Genomic DNA, 13,463 nt, shown 5'->3' on the forward strand with positions numbered 1-13,463 from the left:
AATGAACAATTCCTACTCACCATAAATTCAAATTAATATAAAGTAAGGAATATAAAACCAGCATCAGGTAAACATAGTCATGAATGTTCCAGAAGAGGTGAATTAGTGGATTTTGAAGTAAGTAAGTGACAATTTACAGAGAAACATGGTTTTTATGCTCTCCAAGGATCTCTTCCAAAATAATCAACCTCTACAAAGGGCAAGGTAATTTTATGAGATGGAAACCCATTTCATATCCATTTAATTAAATCACTAGTAGTAAAACATATGCACAATATTATTTCATCAATATCATGCATGAAAGAAACAATTTAATTTCTGTAGTATTGTCAAAATGACATAATTCATTCTGTTTTTGAGAAGATACAAGACAAATCCATATCAAGAAAATGCCTTCCAAAAGCTAGTCTTAGTGTCAAGGTCATAAAAAACAAGGGAAGACAGAGGAAGTGTCATAGGCTGCATAATGCCAAAAGAAAAGTAACAAACAACTATGTAATATGGCACCTTGTATAAATTCTTTGGACATAAAAAGAAAATTATAGGAAAATAATGATGAAATGAGAATGAGGTATATACTTTAATGAAAATGTACTAATGTCAAGGTTTTTTGATAATTGTCTTTTGACTCTGTAAACTAATGTCAAACTAATGATATGAAGTATATAGAAACACTTCATGCTGATTTTACTATAACTTTAAAATTAGTTCAAAATTTCAAAATTCTTAAAATCATACATACATATGAACACATGAAAATTATCTACTTTTCATTGTTCCATGGCCTTTGGACATTATTTGAGAGTTCCTACAGTTTTAAAGGTTTTCAAGACTTCATTTGCTAAATTACAAGTACCACAACTGACAACCCCATATTATGGTTAGTTACATAAAATTGTAGAATCATTTTAGCAGCCTAGAAATTTAAAATATACAAATATATACATACATATCACCTTTTATAGTAGGAAAAGATACACAGCTACAAATGGTGAAATAGCTTTATCATTTTATTCATACACACAATAAGTAACAAAGTCATTGCTGAAGAAAGCACCTTCTCATGCATTGCCAGATTTCTAAAACAGTTGAAATGTATAGTGTTTTCATCAAGACTATCATCAGGAAGGATGTACATTGATTCTACATCACATGATATTTTTAATTAATTCATGTTGTATTCTTTTATTCAAAATACATCCATAGAAGCACATGTGAAAAGAAGAGGGTAAAATGGTAGATATATTTTTTAAATTTCACTTGATGGGGTCAGGGATTTAGCTCCGTGGTTCCACCACCTGCCTTGCAAGCAGAAGGATCTGAGTTCAAGCCCCAGTACCAAAAAAAAACCCAAAAAATAAATTTCACTTGAATTTTCCACAGCTTTGTCCAGAAAACTGCCCCTATACCATTGTGCAGAATTCAAATTAATAGTTTCAGAGTAAGTGATGAAATTTTGATGATGAGAACAGAAGCATTTTTAAGTAGAGAACAGCGGGATACTATCAAATTTCTATAACTTAAATTATGGTTTTAGGATGATTTTTGTGATTACTTTTATTAAACTACAAATGAATCAACATAAATGGAATGAGGAGTCAAATAATATATTGTTAATCAAATCACATATTTGACTATATCAGCAGATTGATCAAACCATATAAATCATGTATCAATAAATTTTCTCAGAAACACATTTTAATAATATAAGTATGTTATAGTTTAGATCAAGACTGTTCCCCCAAATCTCATAGGCTTTTGGAAAATGATTGAATCATAGAGACACTATAGGTAACCATGCTGTTAAGAGGAGAGACTTTACAGTACAGGCTGTTCACTGGGGTTGTAACCTGAAAGGTGTTTCTCCCTCCTCATCTCCATACTTCTCTCTGTGGTTCCAGGTCACCATGATATGAGCATCTCCCCACCCCCACATCCTTCTATGCATTTCCTGCCCTGCAGCTAGCCAACTACAGACTATAACCATGATAAACCTCTCCTCCTTTAAGTTGCAGTTGTTAGGTGTTGTGTATCAGAGACCAGAAAAGTAATTAAGACATATAATATGTGTAAAGTGTCCTACAATGTGTTCTATCATCCTTAAAATTCAGTTCCTTTTAGTTTCATTATGTATGCAAGTTTCATTATGTATGGTTTTCCATGATTGAAACCATATGCAGTTAACTGGAGCATTTCTCTTTTGGTCCATGATGTGCAGTTAGACTGAATAATTCTGCCCCACCTGTCATATTTTACTACCCTAGATGAAGAGGCAATAGCTACCTAGAGAATATGCACCTTAAATAAAGAAAGTAAGCACTTTCAAAGGCATAAGAAGAAACACAGAGATGCTTTTATATATTATTTTATTTTATTTTCAGTATTGTGGGTCAAAGAACACTCTCCCAATAACCATTTTTTTATATTTTTCTTTTTATTTTCTTTTATTTTTTATTTTGTGACAGAGTCTCACTATGTTCCCCTCACTAGCCTTGAACTTGTGGCCCTCCTGCTTCACACCACCTCAGTGCTGGGATTATAGGCATCTACCACTGTGCCTGATTGGTGGAGGCTTTTTAAATCTTAGAAAATGTGCATCATTTCTGCTCATATGTCACTGGTCATAGGAACTCAAGCTGCAAAGCAATGAATAAGACAAATATCTTTTCAATGGAAGTGAAGAGGTAGGAATGTGAGTGAATTTCTCCTTACAAATACCCATCTATTACAATCTAAAATAAACATCAGCAGTTTTTAGGACAGTGTCTGATACTTAGTAGGCATTTAATTCATTTTTGTGGGCTAAACTTCTTATCAAAATATTTCAATGGTTTACTGTTTTTATAATCCTGAAAAGTAAGCAGGTTAAAAGCTGGGTCAAGTATAACTCAGTTGGCAATTTAGAGTTATAATACATTGGTTGAGTTTCTTTGCTTATTTATTAGGCTCTTTTATTCTCCGTGATCTCCGGGATGTCTTTTCTTATTAGTATCCTCACCCCACAGTAGTAGGCTTGACATCTGGGAAGAGAGCATTAAATGCCTGTTGAATAAAGAATAAAGCAACATCAGTGAGAAAGGAAAAGAAGACAGAAAGAGATAAAAGCAAAGCTAAGGCAAAACAAAGCAAGCTGCTTATATCCCAAGAGCATCTCTCCCCTCATGGCACTCATAATTGGTGCTTCTGCATTCACTAGAATATTTGTTCTTTCCTTTGAAGTCATAGTCCAAGACTTTTGGTTTAACCACTTATTATAATTCATCATAAGGTTACCCACTAAATTTGTTTGCTTGCTAATTTATAAGTCATACAGGATAAATGATGAAAATGCAAACTGAGCAAGATTAATTTAGGTTCAAAGTCCCTAGAACCACAGAATAAAGAATAATAAAATATTTATAGGTCAAGGAGTTTTTATACTTAATCTAATATTGCTAGCCAAATTAGGATATAAGATAGCAAACTGAAAATATTAACTGAGTCTAAACAATGTAATTGTCTACAATCATGTAGACATGAAGATGTAGAGTCAAAAAATAACCCATGATTCTAATGTGGGTTTCCATATTCTATAAGGAATATTTCCTACTTCCTTAAGAGTCACAATTACTCTTGTGGTAAAATAGTATTATTATACTAATACAATACAAATGTTTAAGCTTTTATGTGCATTTCATGATTTAGAAATATATTTATTCAAAATCATGAATAAATTTCCCAAACAGTACTAAACAAAAGAAGATAAAAAGAAAAGAACAAGTAGTTATGATTGTATTTATGTAAAGATCAAAAGCAGGCAAAATACAAATGCCCCTTAAATTGATGTTGGGGTTATATACCAACAAACCCATATATGGATATATTAAAAGTAAAAAAACACATTTCATAAAAGCAGTTGATGGGCTTGTATGTAGAATTGCATAATAAAAGTATTTGTTACTAAGAATAATCAGAATTAGAAAGGAGAAATTGTATTTTGAAGAGGAGAGGAGAGGAAGCACTTCGGGAATCAAAAAAGAAGAGATGAGGAAGCTAAGAAGCACAGAGAAGGAGGAGGCAGTGCATGGAAAAGAAGAAAGGAGTTGGCAAGATCCAACCTACATCCTGGTGGGAAGAAAAGCTGACTTCTCAGTCTCAAATAATACAGGGGCTCAAGCTCTCAAACAAAGCCTACTCATTAAGAAGACCCTCACATAAAGACAAAATAATTTTCCATATCATCAGATGCCCGATTCTCAACATAGAAACATAAGGAATATGAGGAAACAATGCAACATAACATCTCCAAAGGCTCAGAACCCTTTAGTGACAGAACCCATAGATATTGAAATGGATTAATTATTAGAAAAATAATTCAAAAACCTTATTCTCAAAATGATCATTGACTTGAAATAAGATGCAAACAAACATCTGAATGAATTAAAAAGAAAAATACAAGATATAAAAGACATTCATTAAACAGAAGAATGAAATAGAAATATTGGAAATGTAAAGCTCAATAAGTTAAATAAAAATCTCAGTGGAAAATTTTGACATTGGATTAGATAAAGCAGAACACAGGAATTCAGAACATGAGTCCAATATTGATAATTATAACCTTTAGATAGGAAAAATTAATTATGAGTAATACATATAAGAATTCTGGGAAACAAATATCAAATATAAGATTTTTAGATATAGACGATGTAGCTCAGAAAAGCATATGTTCATTCAGTAAAATAAGAACAAATGTTTTCAAATGCCTTGGAAAAGAGCTGAACATTCAGCTACAGAAGGCTTTTTAAACCCCAAAAAGACATGGCCGGAAAAGGATCTCCCTATGTTTATAGTTAAAATGTCAAGCACAAGTACAGAGAGTAAAGAAAAAATATTGAGAGGTGAAAAAAAAACAGCAAGTCACATATAAAGACAAAGCAATTAAAAAGCCCAGCATATTTTGTGGCAGAAACTTTGAAGTTCAGGAGGACATGAAATGATGTATTCAAGCCATGAAAGAAAATAACTGCTACTAAGATGAATACATTCAGCAAAGTTATCCTTCAGAATCAGAGGTAATAAAGACCTTTAAAGATAAACAGAAATGAAAGAAATGCATAAACACTAAGGCATATCTTTCAATATAATCCTTAATGTAAGTGGTCTTTAAAAAAGAAACAAAAAAGCACAAGTTGACATTAAAAAAAAAACAGATAAACCTGAATATCATTATAACTAATGTCTTCAACATCCCTTTTCTACAAATAGGTAGATGATACAGACCAAAAAAAAAAAAAAAAAAAAAAAAAAAAATCCCACAAGGAAATATCAGTTAAGCTACTACATAGATCAAATAAATTTAATGTACATCCATAAAATTTTGCATTCAAAAGCTGCAGAAAATCCATTGTTTTCAGAAGCTCAGGGAACATTCTCCAAAACAGAATACATTTTAGTTCATTAAGCAAGCTTTAAAAAATTGTTTTATTAGTAAATGTTATGATAGATAATAATTGCATTCTTTGGGGGAAATTGGTACATATGCATACCATATCTTTTCAGTTTAATCCTCTTATCAAAATTACTTTCTTCCTCTTCCCCAAAATCCCTTTTTCATCTCCAAAAACTTTACCTTATTGTTTTCCACTATTTCTTCTTTATTTTACTCTTTAAATTATTTACGTTTTGGATTTCTCACATAAGAGAAAACATACAATATGTAAATTTCTGTGTCTGATTTATTACACCTAGAATTATAGTTTCAAGATTCATCTGTTTTCTTACAAATGACTGAAATGTATTCTTCTTTATGACTGAATTGGTACTGTCATTTATGTATACTACATTTTAACTCTCTATGTATTTGTTGCTGGGAATCTAGGTCCCTACCATAATTTAGCTATTGTGTGTTGTGCTGGTTTAAACATGAGTATGTGTGTATCACTGTAATATAATCAATTTGAAACAGAATGTGACGAATCATTAAAAAGATCATATATTATGACCAAGTAGACTTCTTTTCAAAAATTTAAGGGTGATTGAACAGGTACAAATCAATAAATATGATATATCGAACACACTGAATCAGCCCGCTGCAGACAGGCAGGTCTGCCCATGTCGTACCAAGGTCATAAGTCACACGGAACACGACAAATCAGTATGAGCACTGGCATCAATCCACTGGACACACCCCCCACCCCGGCTCCTCTGGCATCTGCTCTGTACAGCCACCTGGTTCCATAATACAAAGACACAGAGGACACTGGACCACCAGACCATTGTGCTGGGTAAGTTGGGGTCATCTTCACTTCCCATCAGGACCGGAACTATCTTCAGGGGAAGGGCAGCTGGAACCTGCAATACAACTCTTCAGAGTTCAACCCCACAGGAGGAAAGGAAGCTCAAGTTGGGACTTGGAGCCAGAAATCTGCCTGAATCTCATGGGTCTGCAACTAGCTTCCTGAGACTCATTGACTTATATCTGCACACTGCTACTCATGTTGTCTATTGTGACAGCAGAGACATACCCTGAAAGAGGCCCTTCATCTTCATGGTTATTTTTATTCCCAAAATTAGTATTATTAGTTTGTTTTTTCTCTTTTCTTTTCTTTTGCTCCTCTTATCTTTAATTTTTTTCCTACTCTTTGCAAATATTTGTTTTTCTCTCCTTTTTTTCTTTTATTTTCTTATTTCTTTTCTCTTTCCTTTCTCTCTCTCTTACACTCACTCTCTTGCTCTCCCATATTGCTCATCTTCCCTTTTTGTCCCTGTTTTGGTCCTCATGCGGAGTTCTTCATTATTTTATTATTATTCTCTATTTCCGTCTCACCTGTGTCCTCTGGCCACACTGCTAACCTTCCTCTATCCTTCTTCCCATCTGTCCCTCCCTCCCCAACCCCTTCTAACTCACCATCCCAAAAGGGTAAAGTTGTTATATTGAAGACTTTATTCACTATATGTTGGGTTGGTCCTCAATCTTGATTTAATTCACACAGCTAAAGGTGATACATTAATAACTACCACAAAATGTCATTTTCAAAGATGTACTTGATGCAATGGTGTTGCTGATTGCATCACTTGGGCTAAGGTGTTGTTATTGATCTAGTCAATGAACCTTTCTACTATAAGGAAAATGAGATGGCCTTAGAGTCATTAGAGACTCAAAACTTAAAGTCCAGCTATATCTGGAAGACACCTCTGAGAAGCAATCATTCCATAAGGATTCTAATTACAAGCAACAAAAATACCTACAATAAGGAATTTCAAACTATCAAACCAGGAGTTAAACCAAGGACAGTATCAAAAACAAAAATGAGAAGACATTTAAGCAAGGCAGAAACTCAGACTTCCACCCTACCAAGGGTAAATCCTGGGGGAAATGAGATGGAAAAGTCCCATAACCAACCACCTGGATACCCTGAACTGATCGCATAGGAAGTAATGAAACAGATGAACAAGGCTCTAGAAAAATTCAAAGCAGAAATAATCTCCCAGATATCTACAGAGATGGTGAGCAGAATGGAAGACATGATTAGAGGATCTAGAACAGAAATAGATTAAAAAATAGATGAGTTCAGAAACATGTTGGAAGCCATGAATACCCAGCATAAGAAAGAAATGGAAACCGTGATCATGCAACATAAGAAAGAAATGGAATCCATGAAACAGATGGAAACAGATATTCACGAGATCAAAAAATCCATTGAGAGTCACGTGGAATACACCGAATCAGCCTGCTGCACACAGGAAGGTCTGTGCATGCCCTACCGAGGTCCTGAGTGATGCAAAAGACACCAAATCACCCCGCTGCAGACAGGTAGCCACCTGGTCCCACACTACAAAGATGCAGAGGATACCAGAACATCAGAGAAAGGTACTGAGTCCTGCTGTTCCCGGCCCAGAGGTAGGGGCTTCTGAGCCATCGTAACACTGCTCCTGGTCCAAAGGAAGGGGTTTCCCAGCCAACATCCCTCCCACTGTTCCCAGGACACAGGAAAGGGCTTTTGGGTCACCAGCCCTACCGCTGCTCCCGGACCCTGTCCCACCTCACCCAGCTCAGAGGAGGTAATCCGTGCAGGGGCTAACAGCCCCCCACCAAAGTCAAAATGAGAAAACATGAAAATAAGTCCCAAAACCAGACTTCCAGATCACCTACAGCAACCCTAAAGGGAAATGAGATGGAACACTCTGATACTCAACCACCTGGACACACTGAACTGGCAACAAAAGGGGATCTGGAAAAAAGGAAATCAGAAATCATTTCTCAGATAACAGGAGAAATTGTGCTCCTACTGCAAGACACGATTAATAAATACAGAGAGGAGCTGAGGAACATGATGCAATCCCAACATAAGAAACAAATAGAATCCATAAAACAGATGCAAATAGATGTCTAGGACATGAAAAACTCCATTGAAAGTCTACACAGCAGAATGAGCCAATGTGAGAACAGAATTTCAGATATAGAAGGTAAGATTGCAATCAGTGACCAGGAGAAGAAAAATTGCTTCAAAATTATAAGGGAACATGAGAAATCAATCCAGCAGCTGCTAGATGATGCAAAGAAGAATAACATAAGACTGATTGGGCTCAAGGAAGAAACAGAAGAGAGTGGAGATGACATAAAAAATCTCTTTACAGAAATAATGGCAGAAAACTTCCCAAGCAGGGGAAAAGAGCTTGACATACGCATAAGTGAGGGATATAGGACTCCAAATAGCCTTGATTAAAAAAAAAATCTACACATAGGCATATAATTGTTAAGATTCCAGAAACACAACAGAAGAACAAAGTTCTCGAAGCAGTCAGAGAAAAGAAAGAAATCACATACAAAGGAAAGCCCGTCAGAATCACACCAGACTTCTCAACACAAACCAACAAGGCAAGAAGAGCTTGCAGTGACATATTCCATGCCCTAAAAGAAAACAGCCTCCAACCCAGATTGATGTACCCTGCAAAACTATCTGTCAAAATGGATGGGGAAATAAGATGCTTTCATGACAAAGAGCACCTTAGGAACTTCGTGAATAACAAACCAGCACTCCAAAGAATTTTATACAATATCCTAGGAACAGACATTGAGGATCACAACCCCAGGAAACAAAGCAGAATGAACGCATCTGGTATGCCAAGAAATTAAATGTAAAGGGGGAGAACCCAACAAAAAGAAAAAGTCATGGCAATGACAAGTCAATAGGTTTCAGTTATAACCATCAACAATAATGGTCTCAATTCACCAATCAAAAGAAATAGACTGGCAGAATGGGTCAAGAAGCAAAAGCCAACAATATGCTTCATACAAGAAACACACTTAATTCAAAAGGAAACTCATAGACTGAAAGATAAAGGGTAGAAAACAATACTCCATGTGACAGGAACCCAAAAGAAAGCAGCAGTAGCTATCCTCTTTGCAGATCAAGTAGATTTCAAAACAACACTGATTAAGAGAGACAAAGAAGGACACTACATTCTTGTAAAGGGAAGAATCCAAGAGGAAGAGATGATAATCATAAATATCTATGCACCAAACACTAGTGCACCCAACTATATAAAACAAATACTAACAGACAAGAAAAGTCATATATGCACTAATACAGTAGTGGTGGGGGACCTCAACACACCACTGTCACAGATAGATCAACTAGACAAAAAATAAGTAATGAAATACTAGAACTCAATCGAACTCTTGAACAAATGAACTTAGCAGGTGTTTACAGAGTCTTCCACCCCACAAAATCAGAACATATATTCTTGCAGCTGCACATGGGTCATTCTCAAAAATAGACCACATACTCACACATAGAACATGTTTAAGTAAGTGCAAAGGAATTGAACTTATCCCCTGTATATTATCAGACAATAGAGGGATGAAATTGGAGATCCATAACAAAAGAAACTCAAAAAATTTCCTCAACATGTGGAAATTGAACAACACACTTCTGAATAACCAATGGGTCACAGAGGAAATTAAAGAAGAAATCAGACAGTTCCTTCAATTAAATGACAATGACAATACAACATATCGGAATCTATGGGACACAATGAAAGCAGTCTTATGAGGGAAATTCATAGCAGTGAATACGTATATTAGGAAAACAGAACAAGCCCAATTAAACAAACTGATGCTGCACCTCAAGCTTCTAGAGAAAGAAGAGCAGGACAACCCCAAATCTCATAGAAGGGAGGAAATTATAAAGATCAGAGGAGAAATCAATGCAATGGAGGCTAAGAGAACAATACAAAAAATCAATGAAGCCAAGAGTCGGTTCTTTGAAAGAATCAACAAAATTAACAAACCTTTAGCCAACCTTGTCAGAAAAAGGAAAGAAAAGGCCCAAATCCATGCAATTAGAAACGAAAAGTGTGAAATTACAACACACCCAGCAGAAATCCAAAGGATCATAAATACCTACTTCCAGAAGTTATATGCCATTAAGATGGACAACAGAGAAGAAATGGACAGATTCCTAGATCCATATGAATTACCAAAGTTGAATGAAGAAGACCTAAAAATTCTGAACAACCCAATATCAACCAATGAAATTAAAAATACAATTAAAAACTTACCAACTAAGAAAAGCCCGGACCCTGATGGCTTCACTGCTGAATTCTACAAGACATTTAGAGAGGAACTGCTGCCACTACTGCTTAAATTCTTCAATGAAATTGAAAGGGAAGTAATACTGCCAAATTCATTCCTGGAAGCAAGCATCATTTTGATCCTCAAAGCAGAGAAAGACCCAACTGAAAAAGAGAACTATAGGCCAATCTCACTAATGAACACAGATGCAAAAATCCTTAATAAGATAATGGCAAACAGAATGCAGAAGATCATCAAGAAGATTGTACACCTTGACCAAGTGGGATTCATCCCAGGGATGCAGGGATGGTTCAATATATGAAAATCAATCAATGTAATACACTATATCAATAGAGCCAAGGACAAAAACCATCTGGTTATCTCCATAGATGGGAAAAAAGCATTTGACAAAATCCAACATCCATTTATGATAAAAATCCTACAAAAAATGGAATAGATGGTCTCTACCTCAAAGTGATAGAAACCATCTATGAAAAACCAACAGCCAATATCATACTAAATGGTCAAAAACTGAAATCCTTCACACTAAAATCAGGAACAAGACAAGGATGTCCACTATCACCACTCTTGTTCAATATAGTTCTGGAAACATTAGCCATAGCAATTAGACAAGAGAAAGAAATAAAAGGAATAAAGATAGGTAATGAAGAAGTCAAATTGTCATTATTTTTAGATGACATGATACTCTATATAGAAGACCCCAAGAACTCCACCAAAAGTCTTCTAGACTTAATAACCAAATTCAGTCAAGTAGCTGGTTACAAGGACAACACACAAAAAATCAATAGCTTTCCTCTACACCAATGACAGACTCACTGAGAGAGAAATAAGGCAAATAATTCCTTTCACAATAGCATCCAAAAAAACTGAAATACCTAGGAATCAACCTAAGGAAAGAAATCAAAGACCTCTTCTCTGAAAACTATGGCACTCTGAAAAGAGAGATTGAAGATGACATCAGAAAATGGACAGACATCCCCTGCTCCTGGGTAGGAAGGATTAATACAGTGAAAATGGCCATACTTCCAAAACTGCTATATAGATTTAATGCAATTCCAATTGAGATCACAGTAACATACTTCATAGACCTCGAGAAAACAATACAGAAATCCATTTGGAATAAGAAGAGACCCAGAATAGCAAAATCAATTCTAGGTAACAGAGACATGGCAGGGGATATCACATTCCCCAACCTGCAACTCTACTACAAAGCTACTGTGATGAAAACAGCATGGTACTGGCAAAGAAACAGACTTGAGGACCAGTGGAACAGATTAGAAGATGCAGAAACAATACCAGACACACTCAGCCATCTCATCTTCAACAAAGGAGCCAAATGCCCTCATTGGAGGAAAGGTGGCCTCTTTAATATATGGTGCTGGAAAAATTGAAAATTTCAACTTGCCAAAGATTAAAACTAGACCTGTATCTCTCACCATGCACTAAACTAAAATCAAAGTGGATTAAAGTTCTAAATATTAAAATAGAAACTCTGAACCAGTTGGAACAGAAGTTAGGTAGAACCCTTGAACACATCGGTGTAGAAAAAGATTTTATGAACAAAACCTCAGTTGCCCTTGAACTAGCACAAACAATCAACAAATGGGATCTCTTCTTATTAAAAGGCTTCTGCACAGCAAGAGAAACCACCAGCAGTGTGAAGAGACAACCCACAATGTGGGAAAAAATCTTCACCTGCTCTTCCTCAGACAAAGGTCTACTATCTCGAATCTATAAAGAACTTAAAAAGATCAGACCTCCCAAATTTAAAGACCCAATCCAAAAATGGGCATCTCAAATGAACAGACATTTCTCAGACAAAGAAGTAGGAATAGCAAATAAATACATGAAAAAATGTTCAACATCACTGGTCATTCGAGAGATGCAAATGAAAACAATGCCAAGATTCCACTTCACTCCAGAAAGAATGGCTGCTCTCATGAAATCAACCAATAACAAATGCTGGCAGGTCTGTGGGGAAAGAGGAACCCTGCTCCACTGCTGTTGGGAGTGTTGACTGGTGCAAGTACTGTGGAAATCAGTATGGAGATACCTCAAAGAACAAGGACTGGAAGTCCCATTTGATCCCCCTATTCCACTGCTGGGGATCTTCCCCAAAGAATTAAAAGAATCATACCACAGTGATATATGTGTGCCCATGTTCATAGCAGCACAGTTTGTAATAGCTAAAACTTGGAAACAGCCCAAATGCCCATCAACTGGAGACTGGATAAGAAAATGTGTTTTTTTCATAAAATGGAGTACTACTCAGCCATAAAAAATGAGAAATTAGAGACATTTATAGCTAAGTGGATGCACATTGAGGCAATACTCTTAAGTGAAATAAATAGGACACACATGTGTAAATACCAAATAGTTTCTCTAGTGTGAGAAACTGAAAGTGTAAATAAGGACTAAATGTATAATAGGTAATGTGAAATAGGAAGAAAAGGGGCAAAGGGGAAGGAAGTGGGAGGGCTAGGGGAAAGGATAGAAGGGAATGGGATTAATATGAGAAAATGGAAAAATAGGAACAAAATCTTTGTAAATAGGGAGGAATGGAGGGGTTGAAGGGAGGGCTGGGGAAGGGTTAAAAATAAAAACCAAGATAGACTATGTAAAGGTGCAAATTTCCAATGATGAATGTCATTATCTTGTATACCTAAAATGTACCAATGATTAGAATGAATAATCGATAATATAAAATAGGAAGAAAAGGTCCAAAGGGGTAGAGGTAGTGGGAGGGGCAGGGGAAAGGAAAGAAGGGAAAGGAAAAATGATGAGAAATGGATAAAATGGAAATAAAGTCTTTGTAAATAGGGAAAGGTGGAGGGCGTGAAGGCAGGGCTAGGAATGGGGAAAAACTAACAACCAAGGTGCATTATGT

General features: G+C 35.7%; 1 long non-coding RNA gene across 1 annotated transcript in view; it reads right to left on the reverse strand.

Annotated features, from left to right (window-relative positions):
- Positions 1–1,624: 1,624 nt before the first annotated feature.
- The window catches only part of LOC147830025 (uncharacterized), a 191,706-nt gene continuing 179,867 nt past the window's right edge, over positions 1,625–13,463 (reverse strand). The window contains exon 3 of the long non-coding RNA XR_015443107.1: positions 1,625–3,042. This is a non-coding gene — a long non-coding RNA (uncharacterized LOC147830025). The remainder of the gene's footprint in view (positions 3,043–13,463) is intronic.

This window comes from Heterocephalus glaber, unplaced genomic scaffold, assembly GCF_053883595.1.
Source record: "Heterocephalus glaber isolate CG9 unplaced genomic scaffold, H.glaber_assembly_v1.0 deba00000331, whole genome shotgun sequence".
NCBI lineage: Eukaryota > Metazoa > Chordata > Mammalia > Rodentia > Bathyergidae > Heterocephalus > Heterocephalus glaber.